Source organism: Gossypium hirsutum, chromosome A06, assembly GCF_007990345.1.
Source record: "Gossypium hirsutum isolate 1008001.06 chromosome A06, Gossypium_hirsutum_v2.1, whole genome shotgun sequence".
Taxonomy (NCBI): Eukaryota; Viridiplantae; Streptophyta; class Magnoliopsida; order Malvales; family Malvaceae; genus Gossypium; species Gossypium hirsutum.
Genome location: NC_053429.1, coordinates 19118847 through 19146121, shown reverse-complemented (window position 1 = coordinate 19146121; position 27275 = coordinate 19118847). Strand labels below are relative to the sequence as shown.

The window sequence follows — 27275 nt, the reverse complement described above, 5'->3', positions numbered from 1 at the left end:
GAACAAGTCTGTATTGAAGGGGGTCGAATCTACGGCATCGCTCTATCATCCTCATGTGAATCATACTAGAAATTCCTTGAGGAGACATCTGGCCTACTAGTGTGAGTGTCGATGACATCTTTGGAGTGTCGAAGAGGCTAAAGTGCAGAGCGAGACGAGTCACGTAGGGGCCAAGGCATATGGGGCCCCTCCTATGGCGGTCTGTCTGGTGGTGAAAAGCAAGGGCAATAAAGTATGCCAAATCAAATACATAACCAGTCGCCATGCTCTATAAGAAGTAAGCATCGGTGGTGCTAATGACACCAATGCTCTCTCTCCTCCCAGTCAAGGTGTGAGCCAAGATAGCATGGATGTAGCGTAGTGCTGGGGGAAGAGAAGTCGCCTTTAAGCGACTTGCGTCATAGGGAACAGTACTTGTTGTAAGGTCAGTCCAACAGTAGGAGGGCGAGTAGTGTATGTGACAGTGAATATGTAGAAAAGCCTCGGAAGCCACAAACTCCTCCGTGTAGAGGCCCAAAGTAGCTCCAAACTCTGGTCCACTCATGTGTCTTACGAGTCCACCAAGTCTGAAAATGATAGTACTGGCCTCGTCGTGGGTATTCATCACGTGCTGAAGATGGAAAGTAGTGCAAAATTCCAAGGTACACTCCGAATAGGTGGGTCAATAATCCCAAAAAATCGATCCCACAAGGTAGTGGCGAGATGGAATCGAACAAGGTAGGCAAGTTGGACCTGCTCCAAGGCGATCCAATCTATGTAGCGGCCCACTCTTAATGGTCGTACTCGAAGAAGCTGAAACAAGTCGTCTTGTAGGCCTGACGAGAATCGAAGCAGAGGGTGACGAGCTTCGGTTAAGGCGCTCGAGGAGGTTGCGCTAGGACCCTTCCGTTTTTCGAAGCGAGGACGGTAATTTTCTTGCCTCATATGTTTGTCATAGTATTCCTGAAAATGATAGAAGTTAAAAACAGTACCAAATATTCAACCACAAGTCAAAGGAAAAAAATAAGAATCTAAATAGCAAAAATAAAACTATAGTCGTAAAAAGAATATGCCCTAACAGTAATCATAACAAAGACCAGAATAATAGAAAAATATATAGGAACATAAAAATAGCACTAAGGAATGAAAATTAAGAAAAAGATCATAGAGAAAACAATATAAATAAAGTAAAATATAGGAAAATATAAATACTAGAAATAATAAAATAGGAGAAAACAAATATCAAAAATGGAAGAATCAGAAAACTAAAATAAAACAAAACAAAGTAATAAAAATAATAATCATAATAAATAAAAAATATAATGAAGAATAACAGTAATAATAATGAAGAATAATAAATAAATAAATAAATAAATAAATAAAATTGACCAAAATTAAAATGGAATAACAATTAAGAAATAAAGAAAGAAATAAGTAAAACTGGAATAAAATAAATGTGAGGGTAAAAGAGGAAACCACAGGCAGTGATCTGAGGTGCGGACGGTGGCCGCTGGTTGGGGTGGTGTGGGCCAAACAGAGGTTGGCGTTTTGTGTAGGAGGTGAGGGGGTTGACGGGGTGGTGGGTGGTCGGTTGAAAAGGAAGAAGGGGGAAAAGGGAAAGGAAAATGTAACACCCCGAACCCGAGACCGACACCGGAGTCGGACACGAGATGTTAACAAACTTTGAAAAATTTTTCCAGACACTGCCCAGTCTGAGTACTAGTCGCTTCAAAAATCATATCTTGAGTTTCACAACTCAAAAATCAGTTTTGTGATTTTTCCCTGAAACTAGACTCATGTCCCCACCTATGGATTTTTTTCTAGAATTTTTGGTCTGGCCAATTAGTACAGTTTATTAGTCAAAGTCTCCCATGTTACAGGGGTCGACTACACTGACCTTTTCCCATTACGACTGGGATATCTCTCTGCACAGAGCTTCAATACTGATGCCGTTTGTTTCTATGGAAACTAGACTCAGAGAGGAATCCATACATATATGGTATGACCCCTAATTATCTCTGGTCAATTTATAGTGAATTTCCAAAGGCGGAACAGTGAATCCAGAAACTGTTCTGGCCCTGTTACACAAGAACCCGAATATCTCTTTCTGTACTGTTCCTATAATTGTTTCGTTACTTCCATATGAAAGTAGATTCATAAAGGTTCGATTACATAATTTATTCACTATTTAATTCCACTCCTACGAATTCTTGTGATTTTTCCAATCCACACCACTGCTGCTATCAGCTTCTGTTTTCAAAGTGAACCTTACCTAATTTGGGGTTTCATGGACCAACTAGGGCCTTGTCATACATAAGCCCACATATGATCATACTTAGCCATTCTAGTGGCTGATCATTTGCTCAACACTTCCATTCCAACATAGTTACATCATGAAACCATCTATACATTCATAAATACGAATGGTCTAATGCCATACTCCACTTCTACAAGCCATTTTCGCATGGCTGTACACTTATACATTTCATAAAGTACTCGAAAGACAACAATGGGTAGTCCTATACATGCCATATCAAAATTCAACCAAAATAGTACCCAAAAGAGCCTTTGATAGTGTGGGCGACTTCGACTTCAAGATCCCGAGTCCGATAGCTGGAGAACCAAAAATCTATAAAACAGAGGAGCAATGTAACGAGTAAGCAATTTATGCTTAGTAAGTTTGAGCAAGGAATTCCAGCATGCACAAAGAATAGCACACATTTAGCTAAACGGAATATTTCATAATACGCAATTTACCGATATCAAACTTGCTTCACAACATTAATAACCCTTATGTACATACACAATAAACTAACTTGGCCGAAGGCCGGTAGCTCGTTTATCAACTGAGCGAACATTTATTGTAAGGGCTCGATTAAATTCAACACATACGTAACATATCCCCATATTGGGATGTTTTTCGAGTATTCGCTGGAATTTTACAGCAAGCTCATTCATTACCAAATCACGTACCTTCGGGATTTAACCGGATATAGCTCCTCGTTCAAATGCCTTCGGGACATAGCCCGGTTTTAGTAACTCACACAATGCCTTCGGGACATAACCCGGATTTAACAACTCGCACGAATGCCTTCGGGACTTAACCCGGATTTAACAACTCGCACGAATGCCTTCGGGACTTAACCCGGATTTAATAACTCGCACGAATGCCTTCGGGACTTAACCCGGATTTAATAACTCGCACGAATGCCTTCGGGACTTAACCCGGATTTAGTATCTCGCACAAAGGCCTTCGGATCTTAATCCGGATATATTCACTTAGCACAAAGCCTTCGGGACTTAGCCCGGACAGCATTCAATTAATCATGCACATCTAACAATAATTCATAGCACATTCATATTTCATTTTCGTTTACGAAACTCAAACACAAGGCACATATTGTCCTTGCACATTCGGCTCAATAGCCACACATAGAGCATGATTTAATCACATCGAAATTTAAGATCTCTTACTCAAGAACTTACCTCGGGTGTTGTCGAACGATTCCGCTAGCTATTCAACCACTTTTTCCTTCCCTTTATCGGTTTTATTTCCCCTTTGCTCTTGAGCTTAATCAAACAAATAAATTGATTTCATCATTTTAGGCATCAAAAGATGAACACAAGGCACTTAGCCCATATTTATACATTAGACATTAAAGTCTCATACATGCAAAAATCATGCATCAACACAACATATTAGCTAATTTCTTTCCCCTTGGCCGAATATGCATGTCCATTTTTGGGGTCGATTTCAACACTTAATACACACATATACACACTAGTAAAGCATCCTCCCCCTTTTCATCGATTTAACACATGCATTGCTCATCAACATGCAAAGTTACATTCGGCCTTAGCACACATCTTGCTAGCCGATTCTTCTCCCTTTAGCAACCAATGCACATATGTGCTCACACAAAAATGCTAAAAAGGAGGTTCAAGAATCATCAAGCCATCATCACATGCATCATTAACAAGCTTCATATTTTGCATGCAATGGCATTAACACAACCTCCACCTAGGCCGAATCTTAACTTATCCTCATGCCTCATCACCACAACATCAAACACCAACCAAGAATGATGCATCCATGGTCAAGTGCCATTTCCATCACATAGCAAGATTTAGACCATGGGCTAGGTAGAACTCAAGCTAACAACTAAAACATGCATGCATCTCATGGAACATCATTAAACATACCTTGGCCTAGCTACATGCATGGCCGAATCTCTTCACCTTTCTTCTTCTTTCCTCCTTAAAATTTTTGGCCAAGGATGAACCAAAGGATGAGAAATTTTTTTCTTTGTTTTTCTTTCTAATTTAGGCTAAAATGGAGGTGAGAAAGGATGAACACAAACTTTTCTCCTTTCTTCTCTTGAGCTCACGGCAATGGGGGGAACAAACACCACACACACATTTTTTTTTCTTTTGTTTTCCATTTCTTTATTACCCATACTCCTTATTTTATTCTTCCACTAACAAAACATGTTTCATGACATGTTTTGCCCATCCTTCCTTGTCATGGCCGGCCACTACTCATTAGGGGGGGAAATTTGACATGCAAGTCCTCCCCTTTGTCCACATGCACTAGTAGGTCCTCACACATTGACCTATCACATTTTAGAATTTTCTCACATAAGTCCTATAGACTAAATTCACATGAAATCAACCCAATTGAAGCTTGAAATTTTCACACATTCATAATTACATATTCTACACAATAAGTATCACATTCAAACATTTCGGTGACTCGGTTTAGCGGTCCCGAAACCACTTCCCGACTAGGGTCAACTTTGGGCTGTCACAACTCTCCCCCACTTAAGAAATTTTTGTCCCCGAAAATCTTACCGGTAAATAGGTTTGGGTATCGTTCTTTCATCGAGCTCTCGGTCTCCCAAGTAGCTTCCTCGATCCCGAGTTTGAGCCATAACACCTTTACTAGCGGAACTCTTTTGTTTCGCAACTCCTTCACTTCACTAGCTAGGATACGCATCGGTTCTTCTTCATAGCTCATGTCGACTTGAATTTCAACCTCTGATGGGCTAATTATATGCGATGGATCAGATCGATAGCGTCGAAGCATCGAAACATGAAAGACATCATGAATCTTTTCAAGCTCCGGGGGCAAAATCAATCTATACGCAACCGGACCAACTCGTTCAGAGATTTCGTACGGCCCAATGAATCTTGGGCTCAACTTGCCCTTACGGCCGAACCTGAGTATCTTTTTCCAAGGTGAAACCTTAAGGAACACTTTGTCTCCCACCTGATACTCGATGTCTTTTCGTTTCAAATCTGCGTACGATTTCTGACGATCCGTGGATACCTTCAGACTTTCACGGATTACCTTTACTTTCTGTTCAGCATCTCTAATCAAATCAACTCCGAAAATTTTGCTTTCACCGAGCTCGGTCCAAAACAATGGTGTACGGCATTTACGACCGTACAAAGCCTCATAAGGTGCCATCTTAATACTTGATTGAAAACTATTGTTGTAAGCGAATTCAATCAAAGGTAAATACCGTTCCCATGAACTACTGAACTCGAGGATGCAACATCTCAACATATCCTCAAGTATCTGAATTATCCGCTCGGATTGACCATCGGTTTGGGGGTGAAAAGCAGTGCTAAAATGCAACTTGGTACCCAGAGCTTCTTGCAATTTCTTCCAAAATCGTGAGGTGAATCTCGGATCTCTATCCGACACGATAGAAACAGGTACCCCGTGTAATCTCACAATTTGATAAACGTACAATTCAGCTAGTTTATCCAATGAAAAATCCGTACGTACGGGGATGAAATGAGCCGACTTAGTCAGTCTATCAACAGTAACCCATATCGCATCCTTCTTACTTGCTGACAAAGGCAGTCCGGACACAAAGTCCATTGTGACTCGATCCCATTTCCACTCGGGTATCATGATCGGCTGGAGTAATCCTGAAGACACTTGATGTTCCGCGTTCACTTGTTGACATATTAAACATCTCGAAACAAAGTCAGAGATGTCCCGTTTCATACCATGCCACCAAAATTGACGTTTCAAATCGTTGTACATTTTCGTACTCCCCGGGTGAATTGACATTCGGCTACAATGGGCTTCGTTCAGAATCATCGAAATGAGTTCCGAATTCCTTGGAACACACAATTGATTTCTGAACCTCAAACAATCATCATCATCAATTTGAAACTCCGATTCCTCGTTCGGAAAACACTTAGACCGTTTTGCAACCAATTCATCATCGACTTTCTGAGCTTCACGAATTTGGTGAGTCAATAATGGTTTAGCTTTTAATTCAGCTACTAACACACTGTCTGGTAAAACAGACAAATGCACGTTCATCGCTCGTAAAGCAAACAATGACTTCCGGCTTAAGGCGTCCGCAACCACATTAGTCTTTCCCGGGTGGTAATCAATGACAAGCTCATAATCTTTCAACAACTCAAGCCAACGTCTTTGTCGCAGATTCAAGTCTAGTTGAGTCATCAAATATTTGAGACTTTTGTGATCCGAAAATACATGGCACTTCTCACCAAACAGATAATGTCGCCATATTTTTAAAGCAAACACGATGGCAGCTATTTCGAGATCATGGGTCGGATAATTCCTCTCGTGTGGCTTCAATTGTCTCGACGCATAGGCCACGACTCGACCTTCTTGCATCAATACGCGACCCAACCCAAGTAGGGATGCGTCACTATAAATGACAAACTCTTTACCTGATTCGGGTTGCACCAAAATTGGAGCTTCAGTCAAATGAGTTTTCAGTTGGTTGAAACTTTTCTGACATTTCTCCGTCCACTCGAACTTAACATCCTTTTGAAGTAGCTTCGTCATTGGTGTGGCTATCATCGAGAAACCTTTCACAAATCGTCGGTAATAACCGGCGAGCCCCAAAAAGCTCCGAACTTCAGTAATATTTCTCGGAGGTTTCCAGTCAAGTATGGCTGAAATTTTGTTCGGGTCAACTCGAATACCCGACGCGGATACCACATGACCCAAGAAGCTAACCTCTCTTAACCAGAACTCACACTTACTGAACTTAGCATATAACTGCTTATCCCGCAAAATTTGCAGCACTAGCCTCAGATGCTCAGCATGTTCGGTCTCATCTCTTGAATAGACCAAAATGTCATCAATGAACACAACTACGAACTGATCCGAATACGGTCTGAAGATCCGATTCATCAAATCCATAAATACCGCAGGGGCATTAGTGAGCCCAAACGGCATCACTAAGAATTCGTAGTGACCATATCTCGTTCTGAAGGCAGTTTTGGGAATATCTGGATCTCGAATTCGCAACTGATAATAGCCCGATCTCAAATCTATTTTTGAGAACACTGAGGCTCCCTTCAGTTGGTCGAACAAATCATCGATGCGCGGCAACAGATATTTGTTCTTTATCGTCACTTTATTCAGCTGACGATAGTCAATGCACAACCTCATGGTTCCGTCCTTCTTTTTCACGAACAATACTGGTGCACCCCAAGGTGAGAAACTTGGTCGAGCGAAACCTCTCTCCGTCAGTTCTTGCAACTGAGCTTTCAACTCCTTTAACTCGGTTGGTGCCATACGATACGGAGCTATCGAAATCGGCGTAGTCCCAGGTACAAGCTCAATACCAAACTCTACCTCCCGAACATGTGGTAAACCCGGTAATTCTTCCGGAAAAACATCCGGGTATTCACAAACCACCGGCACAGATTCGGGTTTCTTTTCTAATTCTTTGTCATCAAGCACATATGCAAGGTATGCTTCGCACCCTTTTCTTACATATTTCTGTGCCAACATTGCTGATATTACAGCTGGCATCCCCTCCAAGTCCTCAGACTCAATTCGGACTACTTCGTTATTTGCGCACCTCAAATCAATAGTCTTGCTCTTGCAATTCACAATCGCATCATGCGCAGTCAACCAATCCAACCCAAGGATAACATCAAATTCATCAAACGGCAAAAGCGTCAAGTCCGCTGGAAAATAGGAACCTCGAATTTTCCAGGGGACATTTCTTACACACTTTGTCGACAAGCACGTAACGACCCAAGGGATTTGACACCCGAATTACAAACTCAGTAGACTCAATAGATAAAGTCTTACTGGATGCTAAGGTTTCACATATGTAAGAATGGGTAGAACCGGGGTCAATCAAAGCAATTACATTAGTATCAAAGAGGGTGAATGTACCGGTAATAACATCAGGCGAAGAAGCATCCTCGCGGGCACGTATAGCATAAGCTCTAGCAGGCGCACGGGCTTCGGATCTGGTTATATCATCTCTAGATCCTCTCTGACCACCACCAGCATTGCCCATATTTCCAGATGGTCTACCTCGAGCAGTGGTAGCACCCGGTCTCCCACTCTGATTTACATTCTGTCCCGACAACCTCGGGCAATCTTTAATGAAGTGGTCCACTGATCCGCATTTGTAACAGGAGCGGTCAGGAAATCTACAACTCCCCGAATGCCATTTACCGCAATATCGGCATTTCGTCCTGTCTCGATGTTCATTCCCAACACTGGCGACCGAAGTGCCTCGTGTACCCACAGGGGGTCGATCACGATCTCGTCCAAAAAGGCCCGAAGTGCCTCTAAACTGGCCTGCATCATCTCGAAATCTCTTCGATGTCTGTTGAAGAGACCTCCCCGAGGATGTTTTACGAAACTCTCCAGTTCCCTCATCAACTCTTTGCTTTTCTTTTCTAAGCTCTTCGGCTTTACAAGCTCGTTCAACAAGTACCACGAACTCTTGTATTTCAAGAACGCCAACGAACATTTTTATGTCTTCATTCAGCCCATCCTCAAAGCGTTTACACATAACAGCTTCGGACGAAACACATTCCCGAGCGTATTTGCTAAGTCTAACAAATTTTCGCTCGTAATCAGTAACCGACATGGAGCCTTGCTTAAGCTCAAGAAATTCCTTCCGTTTTTGATCAACAAATCTCTGACTGATATACTTTTTCCGAAACTCAGTTTGGAAAAACTCCCAAGTTACTTGCTCTCGGGGCACAATAGAAGTCAGAGTACTCCACCAATAGTAGGCAGAATCACGTAGCAAGGAGATAGCACACTTTAGGCATTCATCGGGTGTACAAGATAGCTCATCGAGTACCCGGATAGTGTTGTCCAGCCAAAATTCAGCTTGCTCGGCATCATCGCTATCCATAGCCTTAAATTCAGTAGCCCCATGTTTTCGGATTCTGTCAACTGGGGCTTATGTGACCTTATTTGGTCCGTTACCGGCGGTATTGTAGGTGCGGGGGTAGTATTTGTTCGGGAATGGAGGTTGTGGAACAGCCATATTAGTTCGAATGTATTGGTTAAACCAATCATTCATCACGCTATAGAATGCTTGTCTAGCTTCATCATTCTGATTACTAGCATTAGGTTGAGAGTTTGCCGGCACTGTCCCTTGTACGGGAGCAGGCGCTACACTCTCAAGATCATCAGCTACCTCTCGGTCACGATCGGGATCCATTACTATAAATAAACACATTTACAATTGTCGGAAATCACCACACTATCAAGTAATCACATAAAATTGCATGTATAGCTAGACCCAAAACATTACGGTAGTCCTAGAATCGACTAAACCGTAGCTCTGATACCAATAAAATGTAACACCCCGAACCCGAGACCGACACCGGAGTCGGACACGAGATGTTAACAAACTTTGAAAAATTTTTCCAGACACTGCCCAGTCTGAGTACTAGTCGCTTCAAAAATCATATCTTGAGTTTCACAACTCAAAAATCAGTTTTGTGATTTTTCCCTGAAACTAGACTCATGTCCCCACCTATGGATTTTTTTCTAGAATTTTTGGTCTGGCCAATTAGTACAGTTTATTAGTCAAAGTCTCCCATGTTACAGGGGTCGACTACACTGACCTTTTCCCATTACGACTGGGATATCTCTCTGCACAGAGCTTCAATACTGATGCCGTTTGTTTCTATGGAAACTAGACTCAGAGAGGAATCCATACATATATGGTATGACCCCTAATTATCTCTGGTCAATTTATAGTGAATTTCCAAAGGCGGAACAGTGAATCCAGAAACTGTTCTGGCCCTGTTACACAAGAACCCGAATATCTCTTTCTGTACTGTTCCTATAATTGTTTCGTTACTTCCATATGAAAGTAGATTCATAAAGGTTCGATTACATAATTTATTCACTATTTAATTCCAATCATACGAATTCTTGTGATTTTTCCAATCCACACCACTGCTGCTATCAGCTTCTGTTTTCAAAGTGAACCTTACCTAATTTGGGGTTTCATGGACCAACTAGGGCCTTGTCATACATAAGCCCACATATGATCATACTTAGCCATTCTAGTGGCTGATCATTTGCTCAACACTTCCATTCCAACATAGTTACATCATGAAACCATCTATACATTCATAAATACGAATGGTCTAATGCCATACTCCACTTCTACAAGCCATTTTCGCATGGCTGTACACTTATACATTTCATAAAGTACTCGAAAGACAACAATGGGTAGTCCTATACATGCCATATCAAAATTCAACCAAAATAGTACCCAAAAGAGCCTTTGATAGTGTGGGCGACTTCGACTTCAAGATCCCGAGTCCGATAGCTGGAGAACCAAAAATCTATAAAACAGAGGAGCAATGTAACGAGTAAGCAATTTATGCTTAGTAAGTTTGAGCAAGGAATTCCAGCATGCACAAAGAATAGCACACATTTAGCTAAACGGAATATTTCATAATACGCAATTTACCGATATCAAACTTGCTTCACAACATTAATAACCCTTATGTACATACACAATAAACTAACTTGGCCGAAGGCCGGTAGCTCGTTTATCAACTGAGCGAACATTTATTGTAAGGGCTCGATTAAATTCAACACATACGTAACATATCCCCATATTGGGATGTTTTTCGAGTATTCGCTGGAATTTTACAGCAAGCTCATTCATTACCAAATCACGTACCTTCGGGATTTAACCGGATATAGCTCCTCGTTCAAATGCCTTCGGGACATAGCCCGGTTTTAGTAACTCACACAATGCCTTCGGGACATAACCCGGATTTAACAACTCGCACGAATGCCTTCGGGACTTAACCCGGATTTAACAACTCGCACGAATGCCTTCGGGACTTAACCCGGATTTAATAACTCGCACGAATGCCTTCGGGACTTAACCCGGATTTAATAACTCGCACGAATGCCTTCGGGACTTAACCCGGATTTAGTATCTCGCACAAAGGCCTTCGGATCTTAATCCGGATATATTCACTTAGCACAAAGCCTTCGGGACTTAGCCCGGACAGCATTCAATTAATCATGCACATCTAACAATAATTCATAGCACATTCATATTTCATTTTCGTTTACGAAACTCAAACACAAGGCACATATTGTCCTTGCACATTCGGCTCAATAGCCACACATAGAGCATGATTTAATCACATCGAAATTTAAGATCTCTTACTCAAGAACTTACCTCGGGTGTTGTCGAACGATTCCGCTAGCTATTCAACCACTTTTTCCTTCCCTTTATCGGTTTTATTTCCCCTTTGCTCTTGAGCTTAATCAAACAAATAAATTGATTTCATCATTTTAGGCATCAAAAGATGAACACAAGGCACTTAGCCCATATTTATACATTAGACATTAAAGTCTCATACATGCAAAAATCATGCATCAACACAACATATTAGCTAATTTCTTTCCCCTTGGCCGAATATGCATGTCCATTTTTGGGGTCGATTTCAACACTTAATACACACATATACACACTAGTAAAGCATCCTCCCCCTTTTCATCGATTTAACACATGCATTGCTCATCAACATGCAAAGTTACATTCGGCCTTAGCACACATCTTGCTAGCCGATTCTTCTCCCTTTAGCAACCAATGCACATATGTGCTCACACAAAAATGCTAAAAAGGAGGTTCAAGAATCATCAAGCCATCATCACATGCATCATTAACAAGCTTCATATTTTGCATGCAATGGCATTAACACAACCTCCACCTAGGCCGAATCTTAACTTATCCTCATGCCTCATCACCACAACATCAAACACCAACCAAGAATGATGCATCCATGGTCAAGTGCCATTTCCATCACATAGCAAGATTTAGACCATGGGCTAGGTAGAACTCAAGCTAACAACTAAAACATGCATGCATCTCATGGAACATCATTAAACATACCTTGGCCTAGCTACATGCATGGCCGAATCTCTTCACCTTTCTTCTTCTTTCCTCCTTAAAATTTTTGGCCAAGGATGAACCAAAGGATGAGAAATTTTTTTCTTTGTTTTTCTTTCTAATTTAGGCTAAAATGGAGGTGAGAAAGGATGAACACAAACTTTTCTCCTTTCTTCTCTTGAGCTCACGGCAATGGGGGGAACAAACACCACACACACATTTTTTTTTCTTTTGTTTTCCATTTCTTTATTACCCATACTCCTTATTTTATTCTTCCACTAACAAAACATGTTTCATGACATGTTTTGCCCATCCTTCCTTGTCATGGCCGGCCACTACTCATTAGGGGGGAAATTTGACATGCAAGTCCCCCCCTTTGTCCACATGCACTAGTAGGTCCTCACACATTGACCTATCACATTTTAGAATTTTCTCACATAAGTCCTATTGACTAAATTCACATGAAATCAACCCAATTGAAGCTTGAAATTTTCACACATTCATAATTACATATTCTACACAATAAGTATCACATTCAAACATTTCGGTGACTCGGTTTAGCGGTCCCGAAACCACTTCCCGACTAGGGTCAACTTTGGGCTGTCACAGAAAAGGGGAAGAAAAAAAGAAGAAGGAAGAGAAAGGGTGGGAGTAGGGAGGAAAGGAAGAAAAAGAAAAGGGAAGGGGAGTGTGGTGGCCGGCGGTTGGTTGAAGATGGAGGGGGAGGGACTTGTGGCGATGGCTAGTTGGGAAAATTTGGAGAAGAAGACAAAAAATAAAATTTTAGGGTTTTGGGGGGGTTAAACGGGACACGATCGTGTGAGGCCCGTGTGGCTCAAGAATTTCCCGTGTGCGTCGCGAGAATTTAATGACCATTCTTCATACAGCCACAGACACGCCCGTGTGTCCAAGCCGTGTGGTTCACACGGCCGTCTGCTATGTCCTTCGCTTCTCCCACACCCGTGTGGTATCCCATACGCCCGTGTGACTCATCCTCTAGCCCGTGTTTATCATGAATTTGATAGCTTAGTTTTCCACACAGCCGTGGCATACGGCCGTGTAGGAAATTCTTCATTTCTCCCATGCCCATGTAACCACCCACATGCCAGTGTGTTCCGGCCGTGTCTCACACAAGGTCGTGGCACTGTCCCATGTCGACCTCTGACTCTTTAAAATTTGAAAAATTAAGCTCCAGATTTCATACGGGCATGGACACGCTCGTGTATACTGACCGTGTGCTTCACACGACCATGTCGTTCGGCCATGTGGATTTATCGCAGGCCATGTGCATGTCGTTTTTTGGGAAATTTCAGCCCTGTTTCCACACGGCCAAGGACACGTTCGTGGGGGTTACTATGCCTGTAAAAAACAAAAAATAGATAAAAGGGTTAGTGGTGTTAGTGCTTGGGTTGCCTTCCGAGAAGCGCTTATTTAAAGTCTAAGCTCGACTCACATCATATTTGCACGGTCATGGTGGTTCGAGGAGTTGAAACTTCTCATTCCTGCTATCAGTTGTATCAAAAATAAGGTTTTAGACGAGTACTATTTAGCTTAAAAATGCCGATTTTAGAATGAGTTACCTCGACTATACCGTATGGGAAAACGTTGAGTACTGCAAAAGGGATTGCTCCATTAGGTTCAGAAGTGGCAACACGAGGGTCTGCTTCATCTAACAGTACTTTGTCTCCAACCTTTAGTTGATTCGATTCACCTCTAAGTTTATCGTGGCACTACTTTGGTTCATCATGTATTCTCGGTTTCTCCTTAATTCTTGTCCACCATTCATCTAGTTCTTCGATTTGTAATCTTCATTCCTCAAGAGTTGTTCGTGGCTCCATCACTTTATCCCTAGGGATTTCCTACACAGAAGTTTGAGCCAAGATGTTATTCTCATGGAAAGAATTCGTAATATCATCTCGATCACTAGATAGTCTGACAAAATCACGAACTTGAAGTTTAATCGTGTCATCGCCTACACGAAGCATTAGTTCTCCTGTACCAACATCACTAATAGTCCTAGCAGTTGCTAAAAAAGGTCGTCCTAAGATTAAAGGAACGTCACTGTCCTTTTCCATGTCTAAAACAACAAAGTCTACTGGCAATATGAATTTATCAATTTTAACGCGTACGTCCTCAACAATACCCCTAGGAAATCTAATAGTTTTATTTTCCAGTAGTATACTCATACTAGATTGTTTAGGTTTCCCAATACCTAGTTGTTTAAACATTTTATAGGGCATGACATTTATACTTGCCCCTAAATCGGCTAAAGCATTATCAACATTTAAACTACCGATTAAACAAGGAATAGTGAAACTCCTTAGATCCTTTAACTTGTTGGGTAGTTTATTTTGTAGAATTGCCGATCAAACTGCATTTAATTCTATATATGACGAATCATCTAACTTCCTTTTGTTTGCTAGAAGCTCTTTTAAAAATTTAACTGAGTTGGGCATCTGCGAAAGAGCTTCAATAAACAATAAGTTAATATGTAACTTTTTTAAAATGGTAAGAAATTTATTGAATTGTTCCTTTGTATGGTCTTTCTTTGTTTCTTTAGGGTATGGCACACGATGTGTGTATTCTCTGCTTACCGATTTTTGTTTGTTCTGGCTTCCATCCACCTTATCTTGGCTTACCATAGTTTCTTGCCTTAGTTCTGGTGTAGACTCAACTAACCCTTCCTCATATTGAACCGTGATCGCATGGAGCTGCTCTTTTGGGTTAGTTTCCGTATTGCTGGGCAAGCTACCTTCTGGTCTTTCTGAGATCAGCTTAGCAAGTTAACCTTTTAGAGTCTCTAAACCTTGAATCAGTGCCTACTGATTTTTAAGCATTGTTTTAGTGTTTTGGAAATGTGTTTCTGACACCGAGATGAATTTTGTTAACATCTCCTCGAGGTTTGGCCTCTTTTCCTACTGGTAAGGTGGTTGAAAACCTAGAGGAGGTTGTGGTCTTTGATTGCCTTGACCACCCCAAGAGAAGTTGGGATAGTTCCTCTAACCTGCATTGTAAGTGTTTCTATAGGGGTTATTCTGAGGTCTAGAATTGTTACCCATATAACTAACTTGTTCATTTGTAGTGCTAGGGTCGTAGGCTAGGCATTCTGTATTATTCATTCCTCTTCTATTTGTACTGCATTGCATCACCAAATGTACCTGCGTCGAGACACATAACCATCAATCTTTTTATTTAAGAGCTCTACCTGGTTTGATAACATGGTGATCGCGTCGAGGTTGAAAACACCAGCTGCTTTATTAGGCTTTGTCCTCATGACTTGCCATTGATAATTATTCAGTGACATCTCTTCAATGAACTCATAAGCTTCCTCAGGTGTTTTATTATTTAAGGTTCCACCGACCGCTGCATCGACCATCTGTCTCGTTGAGGGGTTCAAACCATTGTGGAAAGTTTGAACCTGTAGCTATAAAGGTAAGCCATGGTGAGGGCACCTTCTCAATAAATCCTTGTATCTTTCTCATGCATCATATAGTGTTTCTAAATCCATCTGCACAAAAGAAGATATATCATTCCTCAATTTAGCTGTTTTAGCCGGCGAAAAATATTTGAGTAAAATTTTTTCGGTCATTTGCTCCCAAGTAGTGATTGATCCCCGTGGTAACGAATTCAACCACTGTTTAGTCTTATTCCTTAATGAAAAGGGAAATAACCGAAGGCGAATGGTATCATCAGAAACGCCATTTATTTTGAAAGTATCACAGAACTCTAAGAAGTTGGCCAAATGAGTATTTGGGTCTTCATCCTGCAAACCATCAAACTGAAAAAACTGTTGAATCATTTGTATAGTGTTACGTTTCAGTTCAAAATTATTTGCAGCAATTGTAGGTCTAACAATGCTTGATTCAGCCCCCGTTAAATTAGGCTTAGCATAGTCGTACATAGTATGAGGAGCAGGATTCTGATTCACTAGATTTGCAGCAACCACAGGAGGCAGCAGATTATTTTGATTTTTAGCAATCTCTTCGGTTGTAGTATGGATATCGTCCTTTCGCTCTTCCTTTATGTATTGTAGACTTCACCTTATTTCTCTTCGATTTCTGCAAGCTGTACTCTCGATCTCACTGTCAAAAAGCAAAGATCCTGACGGGTTCCTCCTAGTCATAAACTAGAGATACCTGCCAGAAGCAATTAAAAAGAAAAATTTAGAAAAGAAAAATTAAACTAAAAACAAAAAGTAAATTGCAATAAAAGTAAAAAATGACTAAAGTAATAAAAATCAAGTGTTCCTAATACCTTAGTCCCTTGCAACGGTGCCAAAAACTTGATGGTCGCTCAACTGACTAAAAATTCGACCAAAGCAAGCGCACCTATCGAACAGTAGTATAGTTATGGTGAAACCGGAAATATCGTATCCACAAGGACTAAAAGTACTAGTAATTACTATCTTTTTTTTATCTAGCTTAAAAATTAAAGGAATGTTTTTAACAAAACTAATTATCTAATTAACTAAGATTACGATAGAGATTAAAGTTGGAAAATACTTTTTAGAAAACCGATGGAGAAGACAATACCCAAGGAAGAATCCACCTAGACTTTACTTATCACTTCTGAATTAGACGATTTATTTACTTGACTTAATCTGTAGAAATCCCTGATTTATGTTAATATCTCTTTCGAGACTAAAACAACTGACTCTAGGTTGATTAATCGAAATCTCTTTCTAATTAAAACCCCTATTGTCTCATTAACTTAGTCTATGGATTCCCTTGTTAGATTTGACTCTAATCCGACAGATTTATATCGTCCTATCTCTAGGATTACATGCAACTCTGCTTAATTATGAATGATCTACTCTTAAACAGGGACCTTTTCTCTACTGAATAAGCATATCAAAAACCTAAATTAATATCCTGGAATATTAAAGAAAGGGTTAAAACTCACAATTAAGAATAAGAATAAGTATTTATCATATAATTCAAATAGTAATAAGATTCGTCTTAGGTTCATCTCCCTTAGGTATTTTGGGAGTTTAGTTCATAATAATGGAAAACATCTCAAAATTGGGAAAACAACAAAACATAAAGAAACCCAAAGAACTTCTAAGGCAATTGAATGGAAATATTCAGTCTTGAAGTAGATCCTGCTTCCGAGCTTATTCCGATGACTGTCCTTGAGTATTTTCTATCTTCTTCTCTGCGTGTCCCCTTTAATCCTATTCTAGGGTGTTTATATAGACTTTGGAATGCTTCAAAACCCTCAAAATTAGCCTTTTTCGAGTAGAATTAGACTCGGGCTCGATAGGGGCACGGCCGTGTGCCACGCTCGTGTGAAGGTGCTCAAGCCGTGTGTAATTCTGAGTTGGTTTGTAGTCGACACGGCCATGATACATGGGCGTGTGGCCTGCCCGTGTACCTTACACGAGTGTGTGGTCTACCCGTGTGGAAGTGCCTAGGTCGTGTGAAACACTAAATTAGGCCCAATTTGTCTGTTTTGGCCCGTTTCTTGCTCTTTTTGCTATTCTAAGCTCTCCTGAGTATAAAACATGAAATTCAAGGATTAGGAGCATCAAATTCATCAAATCTTATGACAATCCTTCCAAAAAAATGCCAAGCATGGGGTAAAAATATGTATATATTTTGGTTTATCAATGGCTATGAAGAATTAAATTAGAGGTCCTTAGTGAGTAAATAGGCTATAAAATATTAGTGGTTGGACATAAAGCCTTAATTCATGGAATGTTCAGATGTTAGGTGACTTAATTGGTAATAAAATATTAACCTAAAAGGCTAGCTATCATCTTTTTCATTTTCCTTTCTTCTCCACCGAAAATTTCAACAAAGAAGGGGTTTTGAGAGCTCAAAATCTCAACAACTTCTATCCATTGCAAGTAAGTGATTTTGATGGTCATTTTTGTTGATTTTTGTGTTTTTAGAACCCTTATAGCTTAATCTAGCTAATGAGGGGACTATTTTGCATAATGGTTGAAAGTATAGGGTTTTTCCATGGGAGTATTCATGTTGTTTTCTGAATTTTTATAGAAGAACTGAATCATGATTGTTAAATAAACAACTTTTGTAAAGTGGTTTTCATAAAAACACCTAAAAGGACCATTTTGTGAAGCTTATAAAATAGGTTGTAAATGTGTGAAATAATTGAAAATTGTGAGTTGCTATAAGAGTAATAAAGGTTCGGATAGGCTTGTTAAAGGATGAAATTTTCTTAAAATCGTTTTATGAACATAGGGGCAAAATCGTAATTATGTAAAAGTTTAGGGGCAAATTGATAATTTTTCCCAGGTATGAATTATAGATTGTCTTGATTTATGTAGTGATTAAATAAACAATTTTTTTCATTTTAGATCAAGAAATACGGAATCCAGACTTAAACTTGAGGAAGACCAAGCTAGTAGACTAATTCAATCTAGTCGCCCACTTTTTGTTTACCGTGGTAAGTTGTCCGTAAATAATACAACCTTATTTTTATTATGTATTGAATAATTAATATGGCATAAAGTGTTTGATTATTTTTGTGAATATGCATGATGAAAACTAATGTAGTAAAAACTCCCGGTTGAACCTTAGGAATAGATTGGATATCTATGTCATGACATTTGAGTGATAGGTGTGCTAGTGTAAAGCCATGTCTGGGACATGGCATCGGCCATATTATGAGAGCCAGTGTAAGACCATGTCTCGGACATGGCATCGGTCACATTATTAGAGCCAGTGTAAGACCATGTCTGGGACATGACATCGGCGTTGTTTTGTGCTAGTGCAAGACCATGTCTGGGACATGGCATCAGCCACATTATGAGAGCCAGTGTAAGACCATGTCTGGGACATGGCATCAGCCTCGACACGTGAGCCAGTGTAAGACCATGTCTGAGACATGGCATCAGTAATTTACCCTTTTGTGTGGGCTTACCAAATATCTTTTAGTATTCCAAATGGTTCCATAGGTTATTTTAAGCTTACGATAAAGATATGAAAGGATATAATCATGTTGTGAGTGGTACAGGTTCTTACTCGAAACTCATGAGATATGAGCTTAGTTATTATGCCTTAATAGTAAGGATGAAATTGAGTAAGTTCTATCTATGAGAATGATTTCAGGACGATCTTGAAATCTTTGGCTTATACTTCTAATGTGTAAATATGTAATAAATCTACCATTGTTAAATCAAGAATTTTGTGCTGGTTTATAATATGCTATATGTTTAAAGATGCATGGTTGATGTTGTTACTTATTTACATACAACTTATTAAGCTTTATGCTTACTCCCTTTCCTTTCAATTTTCTTATAGCATCGCTAAGCTAACTCGGGGATCAAAGGATTTCGGAGGCCCGATCACACTATCAATCAGAATATTTGGTATAGTTAGATTTATCATTTTGAGTATGGCATGTATAGGGACTTGGTCTTTTTGCTAAGTGTCATATTGTTTTAGCCAAATATGTTGGCTTGCCATGAAGGTTGATTCATTTTGTATAAGGCCATGGATGATGGCTAATATTTATTATTGCTAAATGCTTTTAATGAGGATTTTCATGGATGTGGTTATTGCATGGTTTGTATTGATAAGTAGGAGATGTTGTATGTGATAAAATAGCTTAGAATCGATGTGTGGATGTTTGTTTCTGGCTATTTTACTTATGTGTTTATGCTTGGATTGAAGATGTTTGATGTTGTGTAGGTTGGTGCAAGTAAGGGTGGCAAAAAGGCTTGGTCGATAGCCTTGTTTTTGTCCACACGGGCGTGTGTCTAAGCCGTGTGTGACATACGGTCTGCCCCATGGGCATGTAGTCAGGCCGTGTGTCCCCTGTACCTAAATTTGGCAAAACAGAATGCCCAATAGTAACCACACGGGAGGAGACACGGTCGTGTGTCTCAATCATGTGGAGGACACGGCCATAGTACATGGGCATATGCCCAGGCCGTATGAAGTCTGCACATTAAATGCAAAATTAAATTCATCATACGGCCTAGCACACGGGTGTGTGCCTTAGCCTTGTGCCCCTAAATGGTTAATGATGTCAGAAACAAAATGTCAAGGTTTTAGTACACGGGCTAAGACACGGGTGTGTCATGGCCGTGTGAGGGACACGGGCTATGGATACAGGCATGTGCCAGGCCGTATGAAAACCCCTGTAGGTTTAAATTGAGAAAATAAACCCACACGTGATAGGGACACGGGTGTGTCCCATTAGGTTTAGGCCGTGTAAGCTACACAGGCCTTCGACATGTCTAAGTTAAGAGGACACACGGGTGTATCGCCCTTCCACACGGGCATGTGCCCCTAGTTGCATTGAAATTTTTCAAAGTTTTCAAAAGTGTTTAGTTTATTCCCGAACCATTTCCAAAGCGTGTTTTGGGCCTTGTAGGTCCATATTAAGGACGTTAAAAGGAAGTTTGAAATCTTTAAATTTGGGCAAATTTTTATGACCCAAAAATGTTTTTATGCATGTGTTTAAGTCTAGTAGCGCCTCATACCCTGTCCTAGTGTGAGATACTGGTAAGGGGTGTTACATACTTTGATTCTTACCACCCTTTCATGAATATAAGCATATTTCCATTTAGGCACTTACCATTTCAATGCATAACTTTAAAAGTAAAAATAATACAATCCAACCAATAGCTTGGTATAAGCCTAAGCATCACCAACAACAAATGTTATTGCATCAATTCATAATTCACTTGAATTAACATAAAATAAGTCATTAAACATGAAATACCTCACTTGAAATAATCAATTTCATGAACATAAACATACCTTTATTTAACATTTTCTTTTCATTCCTTTTTCATAGTTTCATGATATAAGTCATTTGAATACTTACTGTTCCTTTCTTTTTCTTACTCATTTCATTTGCATAGTACAAAGTATAAACATAAAAATCAAACATATGTGTTCCTGTGATCCACCATCTCAATCAAACATTTGTATTTTGGTGTATGATGGTATTGGAAGGAGACAACGACATTCTTCCTAAGTAAACTGAGGTTTAGCATGTGTTGTGAACTCTCGTGTTCTAATTTCTATTCAGCTCTTACGAGCTTCTGTTCAGGTTTGAGCTTTTGTTGGTGTATTCGGGAGGACGAGCTCTTATGAGCTTCTGTTGACGATGTACTCTTATCGATAAGTCATTCTTCGAATGGAAAATTTCAGTAAAGTGATTTATTTAATGAATTTGAAAGACATGTTATGTATTTTTGTATTGATTTGAATACGGAGGTATTTATCAATTGAAGTTATGAATAACAGGGAGTTGACATGGATGATTTTATTTATTTGACTTGTTATAGTAGGTTCGGTAAGATTTATGTTTAACCCATCGAACTTACTAAGCTTCATTAAGCTTATTTGTATTGTTTAATGTCTTTGTAGATTTTCAGAAGGTTGGACAATTGGATCAGCACTCAAGTCACACTATCCAGCTTATCTCGGTAGTTTTTGAAACATTAAATACAGTTTATCTGGCATGTATAGGCTTTTGTATGAACTTAGTCAAAGTTTAGCTTATGTAAATATTATGAATAATTTTTTGTTTATATAACCAACATACATATTGATATGAAATTAAGGTATAAGTGTGATGTTAGTATAAGATATATATGTATATATATAATTGAGTTAAAGTGAACTTTGGTAACTTGGTTAGATAGGTTAATTAGGTAAGTTTGGAGACTTGGTTGACATTTTTCTAAGTTTTCATTTGAGGTATCTAAGGGTTTATTAGTTGTATGTGGTGATAATACATGTTTAAGACTTGACTTTAGCTTGTGTTGAATGCCTTGTTATGGCTTGTTGATGTGCAAATTGTTGAGGCTAGGTTAGTATTAATTTGGGTGAGAAATGTGGCTTAGAAAATAGCCTATTTTCGTCCACATGGGCAAAGACACAGGCATGTGTCTCAACTGTGTGTGACACACGGCCAGGAGACATGGTCATGTGTCCCCTGTATCTTTTAGGAATGCAAGTCAGTATGCTCACACAGCCTAACACACCGGCGTGTGACCCAAGTTAGAGAGTTAAATAGGTATGGACATGGGAGAGACATGATCGTGTGTCTCTATTTCGAATGCCCACACGACCTAAGACAAGAGCGTGTCTCTTGAACATGTGAGTCACACGGCCTGGCCAGACGGTCGTGTGACCCCTGCAGTGTTGAAAATTTTAAGCATTTCTAAAAAAATCTCTGAGTTTCCGGTTTAGTCCTGACTTGTTTCTAATATGTATTTCGGGTCTTGAGGGCTCGTTTAAGGGACAATATATATGATTTTGATTTGTTTTATTATGAGTATTGATATGAAATGAAATGTTTGAAATTTTTGTCTGATTGATCCGTAAACCCCAGTAATGTTTTGTAACCCTGTTTCGGTGAAGGATATCATTTTAAATCTAAATTCACAAAGATTCATCAATAGAAACATTCAAAATCTTTAACAGTTTTAAAAACGAAGGCACGTGTTAGTTGGACCTAATTGCAACAATCTCAAAAATATAAAAATTATTAGAAATAAGTGAAAAGAGTTTACCATGCAAGGATTTAAGCATAGCCGAACTTTGAATATACTTCCATGGAGGTTTGGTGAAGAACAAAGCAAAAATGGAGAAGAAACATTATGTTTTCATATTTTAATCTTTTGTTTTCTTTATTTTAATAATAAAAATAACATATAAACATATAAATTTAAAAGAATTTGAATTTAAAGCTTTAACCATCCACCATTTTAAAAATGGTTAATTTACCCATTAAGGCCATCCAATTATAATTATTTAATCAATTTAACACCTTTAAACTAATAGTGATCAACTCTTTCAACTTTTATAATTTAATATTTTATACTTAATTAACTATTGAAACGCTAAAATTTCTTAACAAAACTTTAATACAACCTTAATAGAACTCTGTAAATATTTATAAAAAATTTTATGACTCGATTTTTAGAAACGAGGTCTCGATACCTAATTTTCTAAAACTACTTGACCTTAGGCTCAAACCACTTGGCCTTAGGGTCAAATCACCTGAACTTATTTGTTCTTCCGTTTAACCAAAAATCATTAAATCAAATTTTATTGTCACACCATATATTATTCGTAAATATTAAATAATAATATTTGTGGACTCACGTCGAATTTGTAGCCTCGAAACCACTATTTTGACACCACTGAAAAATAGGTTGTTACACCATCATATTTTACAATTTACTCAATTTAGTCCCTAAAATTGGGACTAGCATAACTTTCAATTTAAAGTTTCAGACTGAAATCCATTTCATATTTATTCATTAAGGACTTCTTATTTCTCATTCCTACTATCAATTTTATATTTTATTCAGTTTAGTCCGTAATGTACAAATCTATCAATTAAAGTTTACAATTTAGTTCTTTTTCACATTTAAGCTTAAAACCTATTAGCACCTAAAACTTCAAAAAATCATCAATGAAAACTTTCCAAAACTTTAATAGTTTTACAAATTGGTACATAGGCTAGCTAAATAAAGCTCCCATGACCTCAAAAACATAAGAATTACAAGAAAATGACTTAATTGCACTAACCAATTGATAATGAAAGATTGAAACCCTAATGTTGAATTCTTGGTTCCTTCTTATTCTACATTTAGCTGTGGATGAATGAAGGAAACAAAATCTCTTTCTTTCCTATTGGTTTTGTAATTTTATAAATATTATAATTTTAACCATTTAATTTTAATTTTAATGATATAACTTAATATTCTTCATCTGTCAAGTATAATCACATCAATATGGTTTATTTGCCTAATTAGACTTTGGGTTAATTACAATTTGAATCCCTAAACCTTTGGTCAATTAAAAACCTATGGCGATAAACTTTTACAATTTAGCCCTTGTGCCTTAATTAAATAATTAATAAACAAAATTAAAGGACCAAAATTTAATATTCTTTTGCACTAACTTTGTAAATATTTTAATTTAATATATATGGACCCAATTTATAGAAACAAGGTCCCGAAATCGTATTTTCGACACCATTGACTTTCGGGTCGTTATAAGATATCTTTAATCTCTTTGGGATAAATTAGTTTTCCCAATATGATCTTATTTTATCACATGATAACCATTCATCTTCTTCCATGAAAAATCAGTTACTAACAAATAATAATTAAATCATTCGTCTTAAGACAAATGACACATAATCACACTATTTTTCATCTATCATCTAGTGTTAATGAGAGGATATCATTTAACTTTATTGGGCTATGCTGTAAGTGAAGCTATGTTGTGCAATATTGTATACCTAACGACTTCATTTAAGAGTGGTTTTCATCTTGCCTTTCCAATTGGAGTGGTTTTCTTCATTTAGGAGTGGGGGACACATGATGGAATGATCTTCTTGCATTGTTGTTGATCTTGACTCAAATGCCATCTAAACTCGGTATCTTTTGCCTCGAATCTTTGCTCCTGGGGGTTAAACCTTTAATGGAGATCAAGCTCTAATACCAGATGTTATGTCCACAAATACTAAAAGGGGGGTGAATTAATATTTTAAAAATCTCTACAAAATTTTCTAAAATATAAAGAAATGGAAGAAAAGCTTGCACAGTTTGATTTATAATGGTTCAACTAAATTGCCTACCCCACTATCTTAGCTTTACACCACCAAGGATTTTCAAATTCACTATTAGAATTAATATTTTTCAAGGAGAAGGTATAACATTTACAACTTTATCTTTTTCTTAAGCCATAGATAAAATCTTCCTCCTAGTTTTTATGGCTTAACTAGAACCTTTTCTTAATTTTAGTGGCTTTACTAAAACCCTCTCAATTTGCAATTAGTGAAATGAAGAATAAAAAATAACAACTGCTAGGAAGGTGGATGTTTATAAATTTGAGCTCTAAGTACAAAGATATGTGAATGATAAAAGGCCTGACACTAATCTCTTAGAGAATATTTACAAGAAAAATGAAAGAATGAGGATTTGAAGCTTTTCTCTCGGTGTTGATGCTTGGATACGTGCCTCTTGAATCTAAAAATATTTTTGATGAGTATTTATACCAAGAAATAAGTTAGTGAACATTTATAACTGTTGAGGATGATTGAATCATTAGAAGCATTAATTTCGAAATGAAAAATGTTTCTACAATTCAAATCTCTATACCTCCTAAAAGGGGTATCAATACTTTGCTAAAAAAATGGCCATTATTGACGGTTCTGACACTCATGCATTGATACATACAAGCATATAAAAAATATCAATAAATAATAAAAACATATCCATGCCAATATATACCAATATAAAAACAAAACATATACAGATATGATACTGATTACTTTTTATTTTTGTTATTGTAGTTATAATAAATCTTTGCGGATGGTATTTTGGAGAAGTTCAACCTAACATGTTTCAAGCAAAATTAGTGCATTTTTATTATTAATTACCTTATTGATAAATGCAAACGATAATAATAATATTATTATTGTGGTATCGGCTTATAATAAGATTTTGAATGATAATTCGACAATGAGAAATGTATAGCACAAGTATAAGATGGATTTGTTAAATAGAATAATGTAATTCATCCGTAAAGTTTTGAGAAGCATTGATTAAGGAATATGTTTTAAGTAATGGCTGTCTATGTTAGATCATAAAAAAATTGAAGAAGAATATGTTATAAAAAAAAAATTCATCCTTTTACAAAGGGATCAACCAATGTGAGCACGACAAAATCTAAACTTACCTAAAGATTTATAATGGCACAAAACAAAAGTAGCATAAAGTAGATATGCTTTATGTTAATTAAACAAAAATTATGGGTTCTAATAACCATTGAATTTGCTAATAATTCATGCTAATTGATAGTAGGATCATTTTTACACGAATATAATGATTAACATGATATGTTTCATGTATGCATTATATTCATATTAAAAATTTTAACATACTATACAACATGCGAACATGTGGAGGCTGGGAGGTGATATCATTTACTACATTCTTGCTATTATCTTTCAATAAATATAAGCTATGATGCTCTATCAAAGGTTTAAAGATAAAAAAGCGTTTTTCAAGCATATGCTAATGCTGCAACCTCATATTTGCTCATATAAACAATACCCAATACATCTTCAGTGGGAAGGATACCACCTTTTTTTTTTTTTGGTCAGAATTGTCTCACTTCAAGTTCAATTGTAGTCTTATCTTACTTGATGTGGTGTTATTTGGATTTTGGTCTTACTGTTTAGGAACTGTTCTTCAATTTTTTTTCTTTGGGTATAAATATAATATAGGGAAAGGGACAATAATATCAGAATTTGAACCGTAATTCTTGAGGTGCCAATAAGAAAAGCTCAATTATTGTTCTAAAGAAGTGTTCGCAAAAGAAGTGTTTGCAGTGTTCGCAATTTTTTTTACATATAAAGAGTGATGATCATACTTGTTAGTGGCAAATGAGAAAGAACACTCGAAGAGATGAGTGCCAAGAACAGTTTAGTTTGTTAGAAAGTGCGTAACTCAATTAATTGATATGAGAGATTAATTGCATTCCTAGTTACATACAAGGTCTCGAGATAATTTAGGAATACAAATTTGAGATAAGACTTGTGCATGATGAAATTTAGAGACTCACACATATTGTGCGCATGTGAAATATTGAACTTGGGTACTCAAAATGTAAGACCTCTACCTTTGTTAATTGCGTCGACACCTCATTAATTGATTTGTTGCAATTTTCTATGATAAAAATAATCTCAGTTGATATGATTAATGAATTAAATTTTTTTTTTCATATTTTGAGTTGAGTGTGCATGAATTAAAGATGTTGATATTGGGGTTAAGTTAATCCAAATGCTGAAAAGCATCTAAAAAGCTTGCAAGATTCTTGGATTTGTGGACAAAAAGCTAAAATAATAAATGTCATCACTCATCACCATCTTGAGTGGAAGGGGAACAACTCCTCCAAGTCTTTCGATAGTACTCTGAATTTGTCCCCCTTCCTTGTTTGTTTAATCTAAGAAACAAGATAGCCATACTTAAGGATTGAAACATGGGGCCCTGCGGTTGCCGTGGGCTTCTAGAAATATTACTTGGGGGATATAAAATTTGGGTATAAAACAGGGTTTGGTTTTTTCATCTTTGCCACTCTGACAGGATAGAATAGA

The 27275-nt window shown here is 37.9% G+C and overlaps 1 non-coding gene across 1 annotated transcript; it reads left to right on the top strand.

Moving 5' to 3' along the window:
• Positions 1-15607: 15607 nt before the first annotated feature.
• On the top strand, positions 15608-15714 carry LOC121231310 (small nucleolar RNA R71). Its single transcript, XR_005929371.1, has one exon. It is a non-coding gene; the product is annotated as a small nucleolar RNA R71 (small nucleolar RNA).
• Positions 15715-27275: the final 11561 nt, after the last annotated feature.